The sequence below is a fragment of the Salvelinus alpinus genome, chromosome 19 (assembly GCF_045679555.1).
Source record: "Salvelinus alpinus chromosome 19, SLU_Salpinus.1, whole genome shotgun sequence".
Lineage (NCBI taxonomy): Eukaryota > Metazoa > Chordata > Actinopteri > Salmoniformes > Salmonidae > Salvelinus > Salvelinus alpinus.
This window is the reverse complement of record NC_092104.1, coordinates 8050066-8070966: the sequence shown is the minus strand read 5'-3', so window position 1 is coordinate 8070966 and position 20901 is coordinate 8050066. Positions and strand designations below refer to the sequence as shown.

Here is a 20901-nt window from a genome sequence, read left to right as displayed (position 1 = left end):
AGAGAGAACAGTCTATGTCTTGGGTGGCTGGAGTCTTTGACCATTTTTAGGGCCTTCCTCTTACACCGCCTGGTACAGAGGTCCTGGATGGCAGGAAGCTTGGTCCCGGTGATGTACTGGGCCGTACGCACTGCCCTCGGTAGCGCCTTGCGGTCGGAGGCTGAGCAGTGGCCATACCAGACGGTGATGCAACCGGTCAGGATGATCTCGATGGCGCAGCTGTAGAACCTTTTGAGGATCTGAGTACCCATGCCAAATATTTTCAGTCTCCTGAGGGGGAATAGGTTTTGTCGTGCCCTCCTCACGACTGTCTTGGTGTGCTTGGACCATGTTAGTTTGTTGGTGATGTGGACGCCAAGGAACTTGAAGCTCTCAACCTGCTCCACTACAGCCCCGTTGATGAGAATGGGGGAGTGCTCGGTCCTCCTTTTCCTGTAGTCCACAATCATCTCCTTTGACTTGATCACGTTGAGGGAGAGGTTGTTGTCCTTGCACCACACGGTCAGCTCTCTGACCTCCTATAGGCTGTCTCAGCGTTGTCGGTGATCAGGCCTACCACTGTGTCATCAGCAAACTTAATGATGGTGTTGGAGTCGTGACTGGCCGTGCAGTCATGAGTGAACAGGGAGTACAGGATGTGGCTGAGCATGCACCCCTGAGGGGCCTCTGTGTTGAGGATCAGCGTGGCGGATGTCTTGTTACCTACCCTTACCACCTGGGGGCGGCCCGTCACGAAGTCCAGGATCCAGTTACAGGGGGAGGTGTTTGGTCCCAGGATCCTGAGCTTAGTGATGAGCTTTGAGGTCACTATGGTGTTGAACGTTGAGCTGTAGTCAATGAATAGCATTCTCACATAGGTGTTCGTTTTGTCCAGCTGGGAAAGGGCAGTGTGGAGTGGAAATTGCGTCATCTTTGGATCTGTTAGGGCGGTATGCAAACTGGTGTGGGTCTAGGGTTTCTGGGATAATGGTGTTGATGTGAACCATTTCCAGCCTTTCAAAGCATTTCATGGCTACAGACGTGAGAGCTACGGGTCGGTAGTCATTTAGGCAGGTCATCTTAGTGTTCTTGGGCACAGGGACTATGGTGGTCTGCTTGAAACATGTTGGTATTACAGACTCAGTCAGGGAGAGGTTGAACATGTCAGTGAAGACACTTGCCAGTTGGTCAGCGCATGCTCAGAGTACACGTCCTGGTAATCCGTCTGGCCCTCTGGCCTTGTGAATGTTGACCTGTTTGAAGGTCTTACTCACGTCGGCTGCGGAAAGCGTGAAAGAATCCTGGCACATATTCCAGTCTGTGCTAGCAAAACAGTCCTGCAGTTTACCATCTGCTTCATCTGACCACTTTTTTATAAACCGAGTCACTGGTGCTTCCTCCTGCTTTAATTTTAGCTTGTAAGCAGGAATCGGGAGGATAGAATTATGGTCAGATTTGCCAAATGGAGGGCAAGGGAGAGCTTTGTACGCATCTCTGTGTGTGGAGTAAAGGTGGTCTATAATTTTTTCCCCTCTGGTTGCACATTTAACATGCTGAAATGAGGTAAAATGGATTTAAGTTTCCCTGCATTAAAGTCCCCGGCCACTAGGAGCGCCGACTCCAGATGAGCGTTTTTCTGTTTGCTTGTGGCGGTATACAGCTCATTGAGCACGGTTTTAGTGCCAGCATCGGTCTGTGGTGGTATGTAGACAGCTCCAAAAAATACAGATGAAAACTCTCTAGGTGGATAGTGTGGTCTACAGCTTATCATGAGATACTCTACCTCAGGCGAGCAAAACCTTGAGACTTCCTTAGATATCGTGGACCAGCTGTTGCTCACATATATGCATAGGCCCCCGCCCCGGGTCTTACCAGAGGCTGCTGTTCTGTGCTGCCAATGGAGTGTATAACCCGCCAGCTGTATGTTCTTAATGTCGTCGTTCAGCCACGACTCGGTGAAACATAAGATATTACAGTTTTCAATGTCCCGTTAGTAGGCTATACGTGCTTTCAGTTCGTCCCATTTATTTTCCTGCGATTGAATATTAGCTAGCAGGATGAAAGGCAAAGGGCAGATTAGCTACTCGTCGCCTGATCCTCACAAGGCACCCGGATCTTTTTCCACTAAATCTCAGTTTCCTTCTCCAGCGAATCACGGGGATCTGGGCCTGGTCGGGTGTCTCTAGTAGAATATCCCTCCCGTCCGACTCATTGAAGAAGAACTCTTCGTCCAGTTTGAGGTGAGCAATGAAGAAGCTCTTTTCGGTCATAAGAGACGGTAGCAGCAACACTATGTACAAAACAAGTTATGAACAACGTGAAAAAACGAACAAAATAGCGTGATTGGTTAAGAGCCGATAAGACGGCATGTGTGTGTCTGTACACTACCGTTCAAAAGGGGTCACTTAGAAATGTCCTTAAAATAACATCAAATGAATCAGAAATACAGTGTAGACATTGTTAATGTTGTAAATGACTATTGTAGCTGGAAACGGCAGATTTTTTATGGAATATCTACATAGGCGTACAGAGGCCCATTATCAGCAACCATCACTCCTGTGTTCCAATTAGAAAACCCTTTTGCAATTATGTTAGCACAGCTGAAAACTGTTGCTCTGATTAAAAAAGCAACAAAATTGGCCTTCTTTAGACTAGTTGAGTATCAAATCAAATGTATTTTTATAGCCCTTCTTACATCAGCTGATATCTCAAAGTGCTGTACAGAAACCCAGCCTAAAACCCCAAACAGCAAGCAATGCAGGTGTAGAAGCACGAAGCATCAGCATTTGTGGGTACGATTACAGGCTCAAAATGGCTAGAAACAAAGAACTTTGTTCCGAAACTCATCAGTCTATTCTTGTTCTGACAAAAATGAAGCCTATTCAATGCGAGAAATTGCCATGACCCTGAAGATCTCGTAAAATGCTGTATACTACTCCCTTCACAGGACAGCGCAAACTGGCTCTAACCAGAATAGAAAGAGGAGTGGGAGGCCCCAGTGCACAACTGAGCAAGAGGACAAGTACATTAGAGTGTCTAGGTTGAGAAACAGACGCCTCACAAGTCCTCAACTGGCAGCTTCGTTAAACAGTATCTGCAAAACACCAGTTTCAATGTCAACAGTGAAGAGACGACTCCGGGATGCTGGCCTTCTAGTCCGTACTGTGAGACGCCTAAGACAGCGCTACAGGGAGACAGGATGGACAGCTGATCGTCCTCGCAGTGGCAGACCATGTGTAGCAACAGCTGCACAGGATCGGTACATCCGAACATCACACCTGCGGGACAGGTACAGGATGGAAACAACAATTGCTCGAGTTACAACAGGAACACACAATCCCTCCATCAGTGCTCAGACTGTCCACAATAGGCTGAGAGAAGCTGGACTGAGGGCTTGTAGGCCTGTTGTAAGACAGGTCCTCACCAGACATCACCGGCAACGTCGTCGCATATGGGCACAAACCCATCGTCTCTGGACCAAAGAGTTCTCTTCACTGACAAGTTGCAGTTTTGTCTCACCAGGGGTGATGGTCGGATTCGCGTTTATCGTCAAAGGAATGAGCGTTACACCGAGGCCTGTACTCTGGAGCGGGATCGATTTGGAGGTGGAGGGTCCGTCATGGTCAGGGGCGGTGTGTCACAGCATCATCGGACTGAGCTTGTTGTCATTGCAGGCAATCTCAACACTGTGCCTTACAGGGAAGACATCCTCCTCCCTCATGTGGTACCCTTCCTGCAAGCTCATCCTGACAATGCCACCAGCCATACTGCTCGTTCTGTGCGTGATTTCCTGCAAGACAGGAATGTCAGTGTTCTGCAATGGCCAGCAAAGAACCCGGATCTCAATCTCATTGAGCACGTATGGGATCTGTTGGATCGGAGGGTGAGGGCTAGGGCCATTCCCCCCAGAAATGTCTGGGAACTTGCAGGTGCCTTGGTGGAAGAGTGGGGTAACATCTCACAGCAAGAACTGGCAAATCTGGTGCAGTCCATGAGGAGGAGATGCACTGTAGTACTTAATGCAGTTGGTGGCAACCAGATACTGACTGTTACTTTAGATTTTTACCCCCCCCACACCTTTTGTTCAGGGACACATTATTCCATTTCTGTTAGTCACATGTCTGTGTGTTCATACAAATATTTACACATGTTACGTTTGCTGAAAATAAACACAGTTCACAGTGAGAGGATGTTTCTTTTTTTGCTGAGTTTATGTATGTATGTATGTATGTATGTATGTATGTACAGTTGAAGTCGGAAGTTTACATACACTTGTTGGAATCGTTTAAAACTCGTTTTTCAACCACTTCACAAATTTCTTGTTAACAAACTATAGTTTTGGCAAGTCGGTTAGGACATCTACTTTGTGCATGACACAAGTCATTTTTTAACAATTGTTAACAGACAGATTATTTCACTGTATCACAATTCCAGTGGGTCAGAAGTTTAAATACACTAAGTTGACTGTGCCTTTAAACAGCTTGGAAAATTCCAGAAAATTATGTCATGGCTTTAGAAGATTCTGATAGGCTAATTGACATCATTTGAGTCAAATGGAGGTGTACCTGTGGATGCATTTCAAGCCTGCCTTCAAACTCAGTGCCTCTTTGCTTGACATCATGGGAAAATCAAAAGAAATCAGCCAAGACCTCTTTTTTTTTTTTTGAGACCTCCACAAGTCTGGTTCATCCTTGGGAGTAATTTCCAAATGCTTGAAGGTGCCACGTTCATCTGTACAAACAATAGTACGCAAGTATAAACACCACGGGACCACACAGCCGTCATACCACTCAGGAAGGAGACGCGTTCTGTCTCCTAGAGATGAACGTACTTTGTTGCGAAAAGTGCAAATCAATCCCAGAACAACAGCAAAGGAACCTGTGAAGATGCTGGAAGAAACAGGTACAAAAGTATTTATATCCACAGTAAAACGAGTCCTATATCGACATAACCTGAATGGCCACTCAGCAAGGAAGAAGACACTGCTCCAAAAACGCCATAAAAAAGCCAGACTACGGTTTGCAACTGCACATGGGGACAAAGATCGTACTTTTTGGAGAAATGTCCTCTGGTCTGATGAAACAAAAATAGAACTGTTTGGCCATAATGACCATCGTTATGTTTGGAGGAAAAAGGGGGAGGCTTGCAAGCCGAAGAACACCATCCGAACCGTGAAGCACGGGGGTTGCAGCATCATGTTCTGGGGGTGCTTTGATGCAGGAGGGACTGGTGCATTTCACAAAATAGATGGCATCACGAGGACAGAATTTGGTGGATATATTGAAGCAACATCTCAAGACATCAGTCAAGAAGTTAAAACTTGGTTGCAAATGGGTCTTCCAAATGGACAATGACCCCAAGCATACTTCCAAAGTTGTGGCAAATGGCTTAAGGACAACAAAGTCAAGGTATTGGAGTGGCCATCACAAAGCCCTGATCTCAATCCTATAGAACATTTGTGGGCAGAACTGAAAAAGTGTGTGCGAGCAAGGAGGCCTACAAACCTGACTCAGTTACACCTGCTCTGTCAGGAGGAATCGGCCAAAATTCACCCAACTTATGGTGGGAAGCTTGTGGAAGGCTATCCGAAACGTTTGACCCATGTTAAACAATTGAATGGCAATGCTACCAAATACTAATTGTGTGTATGTAAACTTCTGACCCACTGAGAATGTGATGAAAGAAATAAAAGCTGAAATAAATTATTCTCTCTACTATTATACTGACATTTCCCATTTCACATTTATTCTGACATTTCTTAAAATAAAGTGGTGATCCTAACTGACCTAAGAAAGGGAATTTTTACTAAGATGAAATGTCAGCAATTGTGAAAAACTGAGTTTAAATGTATTTGGCTAAGGTGTATGTAAACTTCCGACTTCAACCGTGTGTTGAGGAAGGAACGTGCTGAATTAATAGTAGCTTGCAAAACAAAGGCTGTAAGTTCTTGAAACTGCATGATAGGCTGTTTTGTGTACATAGAAAGGAACTGATGGTGTGTGTGTCTTACAAAACAAAAGAAGCTTCTTCTAAATATAGTAGAGTAGGAAGGGGAAAGAAAAAGAGTGCGAGAGAGAGAAAGTGTGTGAAAGAGAGAAAGTGAAAGAGAGAGAGAGTTGAAGAGAGAAAGAGAGAGGAAGAGAGAAAGAAAAAGAGAGAGAGAGAGAGAAAGTGTGTGAAAGAGAGAAAGTGAAAGAGAGAGAGAGGAAGAGAGAAAGAAAAAGAGAGAGAGAGAAAGTGTGTGAAAGAGAGAAAGTGAAAGAGAGAGAGAGGAAGAGAGAAAGAGAGAGAGAGGAAGAGAGAAAGAAAGAGAGAGGAAGAGAGAAAGAAAAAGAGAGAGAGAGAAAGTGTGTGAAAGAGAGAAAGTGAAAGAGAGAGAGAGGAAGAGAGAAAGAAAGAGAGAGGAAGAGAGAAAGAAAGAGAGAGGAAGAGAGAAAGAAAGAGAGAGGAAGAGAGAAAGAAAGAGAGAGGAAGAGAGAAAGAAAGAGAGAGGAAGAGAGAGGAAGAGAGAGGAAGAGAGAGGAAGAGAGAGGAAGAGAGAGGAAGAGAGAAAGAAAGAGAGAGGAAGAGAGAGGAAGAGAGAGGAAGAGAGAGGAAGAGAGAGGAAGAGAGCACAGATACCAAACAGCGAGGAGAGAGAACAACAAGGGCTTCTGTTTCCAGTAGAGGTTCAAGTGGGTCATCTTGTCTGCTCCTGCCTTTTGGGTCGGTCCACCTCAAAAAAACACCAGAAAGAGGACTTCAACACCCACCATCTCAGATTGTTCTGAAACGGTTTCTATCGTTAGAAACATAATATTAACCTTCCTGAAACATTATTTTGTTGAAATATAATTTGATCTCTGAGAAATTAAGTGAATTGATTGCACCCACATTGGCCATTTTAATTTAAGGGATTCATATAATCTTCAACCTCCGATTTGGATCATAACTCTTCCTAACAATGAGTAAGACATGAGGTATCCAATAAAATGATCAATAGCCACCCACGGACCCCCCACAAGCCACACCAATAACCAGTATACGTTATCAGTTCTCCGACAAATAGTATGGAGTATTTCTTCTTCATACTATGTCATGTATTCCCTATGAATCTGGCGATGGTTTTTGCCCCCTTGTTCAGAGAAATGTCCCATTGAAGTCAAATGCATTATTTACCATAAAGAAGTGTGAAAGTACAAGGTTTTGCCCACTAGATGCCACTGTTCCAACTACTGCCACACCCTTTAATCCATTTTGCTGGTCTCTTGTGTTTATTAAATGGATCACAATTTTTTTTTTGCAACACTGGGTAGAAAACCAATAGCTTTTGCCCATGACAAAATACATTTTGTGGTCATCCTCACAATTCAAGCCAGTCCATGAAAGCACTTCAGTTTGTCCAGGAAACGGCCCCTGTGTTTGGGATTTATTCCCTTCGAAAAAGGTCTGGATTAGACTATTCCTGGTGAACAAGCAAACTATTAGCCTACAGCAGTTATAATGGTTTCAAGGTTATGATCTCCAATGGAGCCTTCAGAATGTAATCACACCCTTTAACTTTTTTCACATTTTGTTGTGTTACAAAGTGTGATTAAAATGTATTTAATTGTCTTGTTTTTCAAAGATCTACACAATATACTCTAATGTCAAAGTGGAAGAAAAGTGCAAAAATTGTTTTTTATTATTATTAATAGAAAATAAAACACATATATTTTGATTATATAAGTATTCAACCCCCTGACTCAATACATGTTAGAATCACCGTTGGCAGCGATTACAGCTGCGAGTTTTCCTGGGTAAGACTCTAAGAGCTTTGTAAACCTGGATTGTACAATATTTGCCCACTATTCTTTTTTAAATTCTTCAAGCTCTGTCAAATTGATCGTTGATCATTGCTAGACAGCCATTAATAACTTCACCATGTTAAAAGGGATTTTCAAATGTCTATACTAATAGGTGCCCTTCTTTGCGAGGCATTGGAAAAACTCCCCTGGTTTTTGTGTATGAATCTGTGCTTGAAATTCACTGCTCAATTGAGGGGCCTTACAGATACTTGTATGTGTGGGGTAGAGAGATGGGGCAGTCATTGTTAAAAATCCTGTTAAACACTATTATTGCACACAGAGTGAGTCCATGAAACCTATCTGACATGTTAAGCACATTTGTACTCCTGAACGTATTTAGGCTTGTCATAACAAAGTGGTTGAATACTTATTGACTCAAGACATTTCCGTTTTTTTATTTTTTATTAATTTGTTATTTATTTTGTACATAATTCCACTTTACCATTATGGGGTATTGTGTGTAGACCAGTGAAACAACATCTAAATGTAACCCATTATAAATTGAGGCTGTAGCACAACAAAATGTGGACAAATTCAAGGGGTGTGAATACTTTCTGAAGGCACTGTAGTGTTTTATAATGGTAATGGGTTGGGTTTAATAGTACATTTCACTAATCACACTACATCTAGATATGTTTTCTAATCATTTTATGACTGCCATGCAATGGTTTATCATTGTATGATTTTATTAGAGTTATCATAACCTTTTAAAACGTTTTGGGATTGTAGGAAAAGTCTTCATATGAGAATCGTACCAAATGAAATCCAATTTTATTGGTCACATACACATGGTTAGCAGATGTTAATGCGAGTGTAGCGAAATGTTTGTAGGGATAGCCCTCTCAGAGAGCTGCCATTTGTTGGACTATTCCAGGAGAGTTGGGTTGAAGCATTGGGTTGGGATTGGTGTGGGTTGTGGATTGGTGTGGGTTGTGGATTGGTGTGGGTTGTGGGTTGGTGTGGGTTGTGGATTGGTGTGGGTTGTGGATTGGTGTTGGTTGTGGATTGGTGTGGGTTGTGGGGGGTCTTTGGGTGGCTTATTACCATTTAATTGGATTCCTCATGTCTTACTCAACTGTAGGAAGAAGTCTGGTCCAAATCGGATGTTGGGTACTATATTTACTGAATATTAAGGGAATCTTAAAAATGAAAAGGGCCTATTTGGGTGCCAATCAACTAGCTTAATTTCTCAGAGATCAAATGACATTTTAACTAAATAATGTTGCAGTAATGCTAATCTTATCCGTTTCTAATGATGGTGGGTGTTATGGCTGAAATAACATGGGACTCGTTTGGTTTTATTTGTGGACTCAAATGTTATTGGTCACATACACATGGTTAGCAGATGTTAATGCGAGTGTAGCGAAATGCTTGTGCTTCTAGTTCCGACAGTATAGCAATATCTGACATGTAATCTAACAATTCCACAACAACTACCTAATACACACAGATCTAAAGGGATGGAATAAGAATATGTACATATAAATATATGGATGAGCGATGACCGAGCAGCATAGGCAAGATGAACTAGATGGTATGGAATACAGTATATACATATTAGATGAGATGAGTAATGTAAGATATGTGACCATTTATTAAAGTGGCCAATGATTTCGAGTCTGTATGTAGGCGGCAGCTTCTCCGTGTCAGTGATGGCTGTTTGACAGTCTGATGGTCTTGAGATGGAAGATGTTTTTCAGTTTCTCGGTCCCAGCTTGATACACCTGTACTGACCTCGCCTTCTGGATGATAGCAGGGTGAACAGGCAGTGGCTCGGGTGGTTGTTGTCCTTGATTATCTTTTTGGCCTTCCTGTGACATCGGGTGCTGTAGGTATCCTGGAGGGCAGGTAGTTTGCCCCCCCGGTGATGCGTTATGCAGACCGCACCACCCTCTGGAGAGTCTTGCGGTTGTGGGCGGTGCATTTGCCGTACCAGGCGGTGATACAGCCCGACAGGATTCTCTAAATTGTGCATCTGTAAAAATTATGTGAGGTTTTTAGGTGACAGGACAAGTTTCTTCCGCCTCCAGAGGTTTAAGAGGCACACTGCCTGTGTGGGTAGACCATTTCAGTTTGTCCGTGATGTGTACGCCGAGGAACTTAAAACTTTCCACCTTCTCCACTGCTGTCCCATCGATGTGGATAGGGGGTGCTCCCTCTGCTGTTTCCTGAAGTCCACGATCATCTCCTTTGTTTTACTGACGTTGTGTGAGAGGTTGTTTTCCTGACACCACACTCCGAGGGCCCTCACCTCCTCCCTGTAGGTTGTCTCGTCGTTGTTGGTAATCAAGCCCTCTACTGTTGGGTCATCTGCAAACTTGATGATTGAGTTGATGGTGTGCATGGCCACGCAGTCGTGGGTGAACAGGGAGTACAGGGGGGGCTGAGCACGCACCCTTGTGGGGCACCAGTGTTGAGGATCAGCGAAGTGGAGATGTTTTTTCCTACCTTCACCACCTGGGGGCGGCCCGTCAGAAAGTCCAGGACCCAATTGCACAGGGGCGGGGTTGAGACCCAGGGCCTCAAGCTTAATGATGAGCTTGGAGGGTACTATGGTGTTGAATGCTGAGCTGTAGTCGATGAACAGCATTCTTACATAGGTATTCCTCTTGTCCAGATGGGATAGGGCAGTGTGCAGTGTAATGGCGATCGCATCGTCTGTGGACCTATTGGGGCGTTATGCAAATTGAAGTGGGTCTAGGGTGGCAGGTAAGGTGGAGGTGCTATGATCCTTGACTAGTCTCTCAAAGCACTTCATGATGACAGAAGTGAGCGTTATGGGACGATAGTAATTTAGTTCAGTTATCTTTGCCTTCTTGAGTACAGGAACAAAGGTGGCCATTGATTCAGGCCTCACTTGCAAAAGAGATCTTATATTAACAAAAAATTATTAAAAAGTAATTATTTCACCTCAGTTGAGCAATGATGCAAACTTTAGAAGAGGAGCTTTTGTATCTCAGTTGAGAAGGCAGGAGGCCACCCCCTGTTTACCACACACACACACACACAGCACTGCCCCTTTAAGAGCCCTTGTTCACATCAATATAGGAAAACAGGAGGTGGCCTCCTCCCTCAAGTCCCTCCCTTGTTCAAGGGTGTCTGAGTACAGCTGAACAGAACGAAGCATAGAACATCCTGTTCACACACAAAACACACTGGCACCTCCACATTACACAAAACATACACACACATACACTTGTCTATACAGACACATACACTCCCAAAACAGCCTTTAACTGTGTGTGAATGTATGTGTGTGAATGTATGTGTGTGAATGTATGTGTGTGTGAATGTGTGTGTGTGTGTGTGTGTGAATGTGTGTGTCACTGCCGTCTTAAGCAATGGAGTCTTGGTGACAGGCTCCTGCAGCTCACAGGATGGAATGTCCTGGAAAAATATGTGGCCTATTCATGGAGCGACGCAAATAAGCTCCCCCCCCCCTCCACCCTCTCTCTCTCTCTCGCAAAAATGGACAAGCCCCCAGGATGAGTGTGTGTGGTTACATCTTTATGTTCACCTTAGTTCTTCTTTTATCTGTTGGTGGGTGGTGTGTGTGTTCATGTGTGTGTTTGTGCATGCATGCTGTTATTATGTATGGTGTGTGTGTGTGTGTGTGTGTGTGTGTGTGTGTGTGTGTGTGTGTGTGTGTGTGTGTGTGTGTGTGTGTGTGTGTGTGTGTGTGTGCGCCATGGTCCAAGCCTGAGGGATGGAGAGAGAGAGTGCTTTGCTAACGACTGGCTTATAAACTAAGCCTAGCGCTGTGGGATAAGTACACACAGAGTAAAAACATACTATACAGGCTCTATACAGTCTCTATATGGGCTCTATTCATACACGGGCTCCATATGGGATCTATTCGGGCTCTACTCTGGCTCTATTCGTACATGGGCTCTATTTGTACACGGGTTCTACACAGGCTCTATTCAGGCTCTACACGGGCTCTATACGGGCTCTATTCGTACACGGGCTCTATTTCTACACAGGCTCTACACAGGCTATATTTCTACACAGGCTATACACCAGCTCTATTCGTACACAGGATCTAACGAGCTCCACATGAGCTCTATTCGTACACAGGCTCTATTTGTATACGGGCTCCAAACGGGCTTTATTTGTACACAGGCTCTATACGGGCTCTACACGGGCTCTATACGGGCCCCACACAGGCTCTATTTTTAAAACGGGTTCTACACGGGCTCTACAAGGGCACTATACGGACACTAAATGGGCTCTATTCGTACACATGCTCTATACGTGCTTCACATGAGCTCTATACGGGCTCTACACGGGCTCTACTCGTACACAGGCTCCACACGGGCTCCATTCGTATACGGGCTCTATTTTTACACAGGCTCTATTCGTACAAAGGCAAAAAAAAGGCTCTATACGGGCTCCACATGGGCTCCACACGGGCTCTATTCGTACACGGGCAAAAAAAAAGGCTCTATACGGGCTCTACTTGAACACGGGCGCTATTCGTACACAGGCTCTATATGGGCTCCTCAAGGGCTCTACACAGGCTCTAGTCATACAAAGGCTCCACATGGGCTCTATACAGGCTCTATTCGTACACAGGCTCTACACGGGCTCTATACGGCCTCAATTCGTGCACAGGCTCTATATGAGCTCTACTCGTACACAGGCTCTATACATGGGTGCCACAAAGGCTCTATTTGTAAACGGGCTCTACATGGGCTCTATTCATACACAGGCTCTATACAAGCTCCACACGGGCTCTATTCGTACACAGGCTCTATACGGGCTCCACACGGGCTCCATTCGTACACAGGCTCTATACGGGCTCTATTTGTAAACGGGCTCTACATGGGCTCTATTCATACACAGGCTCTATACAAGCTCCACACAGGCTCTATTCGTACACAGGCTCTATACCGGCTCTATTCGTACATGGGCTCTATACGGGCTCCATTTGTACACAGGCTCTATACGGGCTCTATTCGTACACAGGCTCTACACGAGCTCCACATGGGCTCTATTTGTAAATGCGCTCAACATGGGATCTATTCGTACACGGGCTCTACATGGGCTCTACACAGGCTCCATACGGGCTCTACACAGGCTTTATTCATACATAGGCTCTATATGGGCTCTATTCGTACACAGGCTCTATACGGGCTCTACACGGGCTCTATACGGGCTATATTCGTACACAGGCTCTATTTGTACATGGGCTCTATACGGGCTCCACACAGGCTCCATACGGGCTCTATTCGTACACGGGCTCTACACGGGCTCTATATGGGCTCCACACGGGCTCTACTCGTACACAGTCTCTAATCGTACACAGGCTCTATATGGGCTCTATTCATACACAGGCTCTACACAGGTATTTTGTTAGGATCTGAGTCTGTCTGACAGTTGAAGGGTTTAGTTTGGCAGAGGCCTTGGTATGTTAACGAACACAGAACACAGAGAGAGAGGACTGAGGAGTGTTTGTGTGTGTTTGTTTACAGTGTGTCCTCTCAGCTGATGTGTTGTTGAGTCAAAGCAAACAGCGTGTCTGAACCAGCCTGTGGAGAGTTTAACTTTGTTTGTGGCTGATTGAAACACACACACACACACACACACACACACACACACACACACACACACACACACACACACACACACACACACACACACACACACACACACACACACACACACACACACACACACACACACACACACACACACACACACACACACACACACACACACACCTAAGGTTAGAGAGAACATCATGTTTGTTGTTTGTTGATGATTAGATTTGGATGTTTGCAAACTCCATCACTATGATGATGTGGCCGGTGACAATTTATTTCTTGAAAGTCCACTATCTTTAAAACTTGACTGCTGATCAATGCTCATAGTAGTTTGACCTAGATTGTTTGTGTGTATGCCTTGATATGTAGGCTACGTGTGCCTTTAAAAAGAGCTGTTCTTAGTCACGATGCAATGCAATTGAGGTTTATGTAGTCTGTCCGCGAAGAGATTGCAAATGTGGTTTAATTCTCTCAACGATCCCGATCCAGGCTACACGTGTTGTAGAGCAGCAAAGTGCTTAATTTGACGTATTTAGTTTATTCACACACACACACACACACACACACACACACACACACACACACACACACACACACACACACACACACACACACACACACACACACACACACACACACACACACACACACACACACACACACACACACACAGAGAGGCAGAGGATTGACTGTATGTGAAACATTGATTTCACTCTGTCACACATGAATCAATGCATTGAACAGTGCAGTCACTTCTGCTACATACACCCTTAAATAATCATAATTTATCCTCTGTCAGGTCCCAGTAGGTCACTAGTAGAGAAGACTACGTCCTAATTATCATTTGTAGTATCCTCTGTCAGGTCCCAGTAGGTCACTAGTAGAGAAGACTACGTCCTAATTATCATTTGTAATATCCTCTGTCAGGTCCCACTAGGTCACTAGTAGAGAAGACTACGTCCTAATTATCATTTGTAATATCCTCTGTCAGGTCCCACCAGGTCACTAGTAGAGAAGACTACGTCCTAATTATCATTTGTAATATCCTCTGTCAGGTCCCAGTAGGTCACTAGTAGAGAAGACTACGTCCTAATTATCATTTGTAGTATCCTCTGTCAGGTCCCACTAGGTCACTAGTAGAGAAGACTACGTCCTAATTATCATTTGTAATATCCTCTGTCAGGTCCCACTAGGTCCCTAGTAGAGAAGACTACGTCCTAATTATCATTTGTAATATCCTCTGTCAGGTCCCACCAGGTCACTAGTAGAGAAGACTACGTCCTAATTATCATTTGTAATATCCTCTGTCAGGTCCCACCAGGTCACTAGTAGAGAAGACTACATCATAATTATAATTTGTAATATCATCTGTCAGGTCCCAGTAGGTCACTAGTAGAGAAGACTACGTCCTAATTATCATTTGTAATATCCTCTGTCAGGTCCCACCAGGTCACTAGTAGAGAAGACTACGTCCTAATTATCATTTGTAATATCCTCTGTCAGGTCCCACCAGGTCACTAGTAGAGAAGAGTACATCTTATAAGCCTTCACACTGAGGATGTCCAGAGCAGAGCTGGGCTCAGGGCAGACTGTGGACAAGCATGTTTAGAACGGCCTGTAGGTCTGTCTGTAGGGGGTTTGTATGTATGTATGTATGTATGTATGTATGTATGTATGTATGTATGTGTGTGTGTGTGTGTGTGTGTGTGTGTGTGTGTGTGTGTGTGTGTGTGTGTGTGTGTGTATGTGTGTGTGCACATGTAATATGTTTGCAAATGCAATGTTATCTTGCCCTGCTTGTGAAGACAAAGGGAATATCCCTGCAGCACTGCACAATCAAACCAGACATTACCTATCAATGCATGAGCTGATCCACACACACACACACACACACACACACACACACACACACACACACACACACACCTACATCACTGCACTTCTTATCACAGTAACAAAGGTTACTCAATTGCTGCATGAATGTGTGCAACATAGCAGCAATAACCGCAACATTGACGGTTTAAGGTCAGTATTGGTCCACAGCTGCTGTCTATCTCCCGTTGCAGATGGTAGCCTCTCTCCAATGCAATCCCATCTATCTAGCAGCAGCTCCCCTTACAGAACAATGGAACCTGGCTAGTGCTTTGGATGGCTGGGTTCCCTTACCTCTCTTAAACGATTAGTTACAGCGATATTATTCACGGTTATTCGACCGCCATGATATCGTCATCAACTCAGATTTATAGCATGTGTGTGGTGGCGGGGTGATCCCTCGCTCATATAGGGTTAGGCTACGACCTACAGACAGCACAGTACAGTACAGTACCAAGCGTAATGCATTGCATCTGTATGTAGTTAAGGGAAGGCACGCATGCATTGCAGACTGTGTGTATTAAACACACACGCCCGTTTATAATGGCAAGTCAGGAGACTTCATTTCCTTGTCCCTATTCTGCACACGCATGCACCCCCGGCGCGCACATACATTTTTCTTGTGAAGAATGAGGATGGCAAACAAAGCGGAGGAACGCCCCCTACGAAGACACACAGTAGTTTACTTATGTGTGTGTGTGTCATGACAATGTCATCTGGGCTAGGCTGAATTTCAAATGCCGAAGAAAATTATTCAATACGACAATACTCTAAACTACCATGTAGCCAGCTGCCTAAATAAGATTGCGTGTATGTTTTTCACAAAGACCACTGTCCACATTTATAACCCTGAAATACACATTTAGTTGTTATAACGTCATTACAATAGTACAATAGTATTGACACCATGTTTTTACAAAATGTAAGCAGTAAATCAGCCGTTAGCTAGCTTACAGAACATAATTCAGTAACCATGAAAAAGCTTTGTTACTCACCAGAGCTGTAACTATCAGCTACACGAAGGGGACGACAGGCTTGACACATAAAGTGTTAACTAGACATTTCCTTCATCTCAGAAGCGGAGTTTAACTTTTTGCCTTTTATCTTAGCTTCAGGACAGCCCTGTCCGATTTCACATCAAGTGTCTCTTTTCACATTCAAAGATCAATCGGATTGCTATCAAAACCAACGTTAGCTATCTTCGAAGAGAAGTTGATTGCATCGTTGATCATCGAAATTTTCCGTCTCGTCTTGTCGTCTCTCCTCTCCTCTCTGACCACATAGCTAGCTAGCTCCTTTGCTTGCTGACTATTTTGCATGTATCTGCTTTTCTGCGCTTCAGCTGTTTTCGCCCTCGCCCATGAAATAGCTCAGTGTCCCTTTAAACAGGTCGTCACTAGCTACCACAGTCACAAAGTCATAAACTCCGCCTATTTATACAATTTATCTTCTTAAAATCTGATTTTAAACCCTAACCTCAACCCTAACCTTAACCGCACTAGTGACCTTATGCCTAACCATAACCTTAAATTAATACCAAAACTCAAATTGTTTTTTTTCATGAATTTTACACAATATTGCCAATTTTGACTTTGTGGCTGTGGTAACTATTGAAAACACTTTAAACAACGATGTTTCCGGGGTTTGCTGAAAAATAAATGGGGGTGGAGTTTACGGCCAGCTGGGCACCTGTCATTTAAGCGATTGGTCAGTTGGATTTCCATGAACCAACCAGAGTTCGCTCATTTTTGATTTAACAAATATATTCAAATATCTCGGACGATCATTAGTTTAGGCGTTTGTGACGTTTAGCTAAGACACGCCCAGTACACGTGTTATTTGTCCCCGCTTCTCCTCCAGAGGTGCATTCAGTTCGCTTGAACGTTTACTATGTTGCGGAACGGTTTGTATTGAACGACACGTTACCCAAAAACTTTCTTCTATGTTCTTGAACAGATCAGTATAGACTTTGAGGTACGTTTGCTCCCGTTTGGTGGGTGTGGCGAGGTGTGGCTTGAAGGAATGCGTGACGTGTTTAAAGGGCAGTGGGTTAGCCAACCCACAAACCAAACCTTCCCCCGTTTTTCAACTGCTCGTTCAATACAGTACCGTTTCCGTTCAACTGATTGTTCCAGAACATAAAAACTTCCTGAACACAGCCCAGGTTGCAGAACGCAAACAAGAGACGAATGGAGCTGAAGTCTCTACAATTAGAGGCCCACATCAATCCAAACCCTTCACAAAAACAACTTTAAATCTCACAAATCCTTGAACATAATGCTCATGAAACAACTGACCATTCTATAATTGACATGTATGATAGCCTTCTAATGGTTACTGAAGCTGTCAATGACGAGACAGACAGCTGATGATGACATAGTTCTACTGCGACTGCACTATAAGCTTTAATCCTGTCTGTTTTCAACAGCGATTTCCACATAGCCATGTTCTCATTCAGCTAGAATACAGGAGCTAGGAGGGTTCGTGAACCATAAAAATACAGAAGCTAGGAGGGTTCAAGAAGGTCGTCATTAGTTACCACTGCCACAAAGTCATAATCCCCCCCCACCCATTTCTTCAATTTATCTTCCTCTTAAGGATCGGACTCTTTTTTTTTTCCATTTTAAAATGACATACCCAAATCTACCTGCCTGTAGCTCAGGACCTGAAGCAAGGATATGCATATTCTTGATACCATTTGAAAGGAAACACTTTGAAGTTTGAGTAAATGTAAAATTAATGAAGAAGAATATAACACATTAGATCTGGTAAAAGATAATACAAAGAAAAAAACATGCTTTTTTTTATCATCTTTGAAACGCAAGGCCACAATGTATTATTCCAGTTTAGGCGCAATATAGATCTTGGCCACTAGATGGCAGCAGTGTATGTGCAACGTTTTAGACTGATCCAATGAACCATTGAATTTCTGTTAAAAATGTTGTATCACGTCTACCTAAATGTGCCTAATTGGTTCATTGATACATTTTCAAGTTCATAACTGTGCACTCTCCTGAAACAACAGCATTATATTATTTCGCGGTAATAGCTATTGTAAATTGGACAGTTAGATTAACAACAATTTAAGCTATGTAACATAGGTTAATCATACTCTCCTTGTGTTGTGTTTTGTTCAAAGAAATCCCCCCAGCCAGTGGTCCCAGTTGAGCATTATTTATTATCTGTAGTTAAATAGGAAACAGCACGTTAGTTGTGCAGAGTTTAGTGGTGTTGATGGCTGTTGATGGTAAAATCTGTAGCATGAAAACAACTCTGTTAACAGTGAGCTTATATGACCATTACATCGGTGAATGCTAGCTAACAGACTTATATACTGTACAGCAATCATATACTAAAGCACATCCTAGAAGGCCCCTCAATCCCTAACAGGTACCTTATACCCACACATGTATGAATCAGGAATGTACAGAAAACTTGAACACATTGTAAAATATAAAAATAGAATACAGTATTCAGAAGGTGACCTACCCCTTGCATCACATTTCCATACTGGGGAGACCTGACGTTCGCCATCTCCCCCTATCTGCAAGCGGGGCCAATAACAACACACCTTATTGTCTTTGGAATTGAACCATCCAATAAGAATGATTGAACATTAAATACATATTTCTTTAGAGGCAAGTGGAAACATAACCAACCCTGTTACATTCTCCCCTGTTGATTTACACCTGTATACTATAAAGACATAATCAAAATAAAAACAAAATGAGGTATGCAATACATATGTCACCAAAGACTATTCTCTGAAGAGAATTAGGGGAATTTAAATACCTCGTAGGAAAACATGCCCGTTACATGTTCAGTACGCTCGGTGACAATAAGAACCTCAGACAGAAAAACCTTGGCCTACTTGACCTCTGACCCATTACCTCCATGGGGCTTCTTGAAAGTAAAACCCCCAAAAATGGGCTAAAGACCTGGAAATCTACAGACCAAATTGGATTCTAATCCTACACCCACACAGGTATTCTAACGAACGCCGTATGAAAAACCCTCTGTGTTTGCATAGTCTCTATGAGTCTCACTGGGCGTTTCCTAACCCGACCAGCCCCTGACCTGACAGGCCTAGCAGAGTTATCATTACGGCTAACCTGTTTAACTACAACCACCATTGATGGGTCACTGTCCACAGTCGGTGGATAGTCAAGGTCAAGGGTTCTGTGACTGTTGCTGGAGCTTGTGCTACCAGCGGCATCTTCAGAATGCCTTCCTTCTTCAGAGGGTTCGGACATTTCTTCTCCAAAGGTTACTTCTGACACGCTTGTGCCACCAGTGGCACCCTCAGAATGTGGTGAGTTCTGAGGGTCCCTCACCAGTGGCCCATCTTCCAGCACATCTGGGGTCTCTTCTTCAGAGGGCTCTGTCTGTGATTCCCCCGGAGGTCTGCTCTGATACCCACACACTAGTCCTCTCATCCATGTCCATTTCTGGTATATCATTCATGGATGAGGCCTCCACCTCCTCACTCTGATCCTCACGGTCTCCCTTATTAGGTGTCTTCCAAGGTAGTATCAGGGAGAAGCAAGAAGTTTACAGGCATTATCAGATTATGGTGGACTGTTTTCTCCTGGCTAGTTGACATATTCTGTATCTTGAAGATGTGGATGTCACTATTCTTCTCAGTAACAATATAGAGGTTGTTCTCCCAACAATCAGCCGGCTTCCTCTTTCCACATTCACCCTTATTCGCCAGCAGCACCTACACCACTATCTGATTGGGGCACCACAGTCTACACTACTATCTGATTGGGGCACCACAGTCTACACCACTATCTGATTGGGGCACTACAGTCTACACCACTATCTGATTGGGGCACCACAGTCTACACTACTATCTGATTGGGGCACCTCACAAGGTCCAGCACTGCCCCCCCCACCCCGTGCGGGACCGCTAGTTTTCCTGCCGTTGAGCCGTGTTGCTGTTTGACGGAGCGACGGGGAGTTACCAATGAAGCGGCTGGACATCCTTGACGTGTGTGGGCACAGCTGCATAAAAGAGGAAGCAGAGGTGGTGTGAATAACAATGATCTATGATGCTGTGATTTGCATCCCCACACACTTTGCATTGCAAAGATGGGTTCTCCCTTCTCCTGGGCCTCCTCTGGAAACGGTTATCATAGCCGCCTACAGGTTGCTGTGGCCTCTGCTCCAAAGACCCGTTCAAGCATGGCAATCACACGATCCAATGCCTCGGATGAGCCATTTATGGGCTGCGGCAAGGGGTCCGGGCAGTTTGCAACAGGCGACACTGGCCTACTTACTTCCTGCGTCAGTGTGGTGACCAATGGTGGCAGCCGCAAGGGACGTGGAGCCTTGCACTTCCTCTGGTACTGCTCCAGCCTGGCACGGACCTCCGCAGCCGTCCACTCGTGCAATGGTTTGCACATGGCTATCAACGACAGCTCTGGGTTCGGACAGTGCTTGATGAACATGACAGTCAGAACACGTGATGGATTGTCTATCTCCTTGTTCTGCCTCTTCAAACAGTCCTCTGCCACCTCTATGGCTCTGTTCAGTCTGATCCAGTAATCAAATGGAGTCTCACCTTCCATTGGCAACGTAGAATAAACATCAGCTAGGGGCATGTCAGAGTTGATTGTGTCGCTAAAGTGATGCTTCAGAATGTCAAAAACCGGTCTAGGGCCCTGGCTTAAGTC

General features: G+C 44.3%; 1 protein-coding gene across 1 annotated transcript in view; it reads right to left on the bottom strand.

Moving 5' to 3' along the window:
- Positions 1-16569, bottom strand: part of LOC139544944 (atos homolog protein B-like) — a 45931-nt gene extending 29362 nt beyond the window's left edge. Inside the window, exon 1 of the mRNA XM_071352176.1 lies at positions 16219-16569. The gene's annotated coding sequence lies outside the window, so the exon portion shown is untranslated. The remainder of the gene's footprint in view (positions 1-16218) is intronic.
- Positions 16570-20901: the final 4332 nt, after the last annotated feature.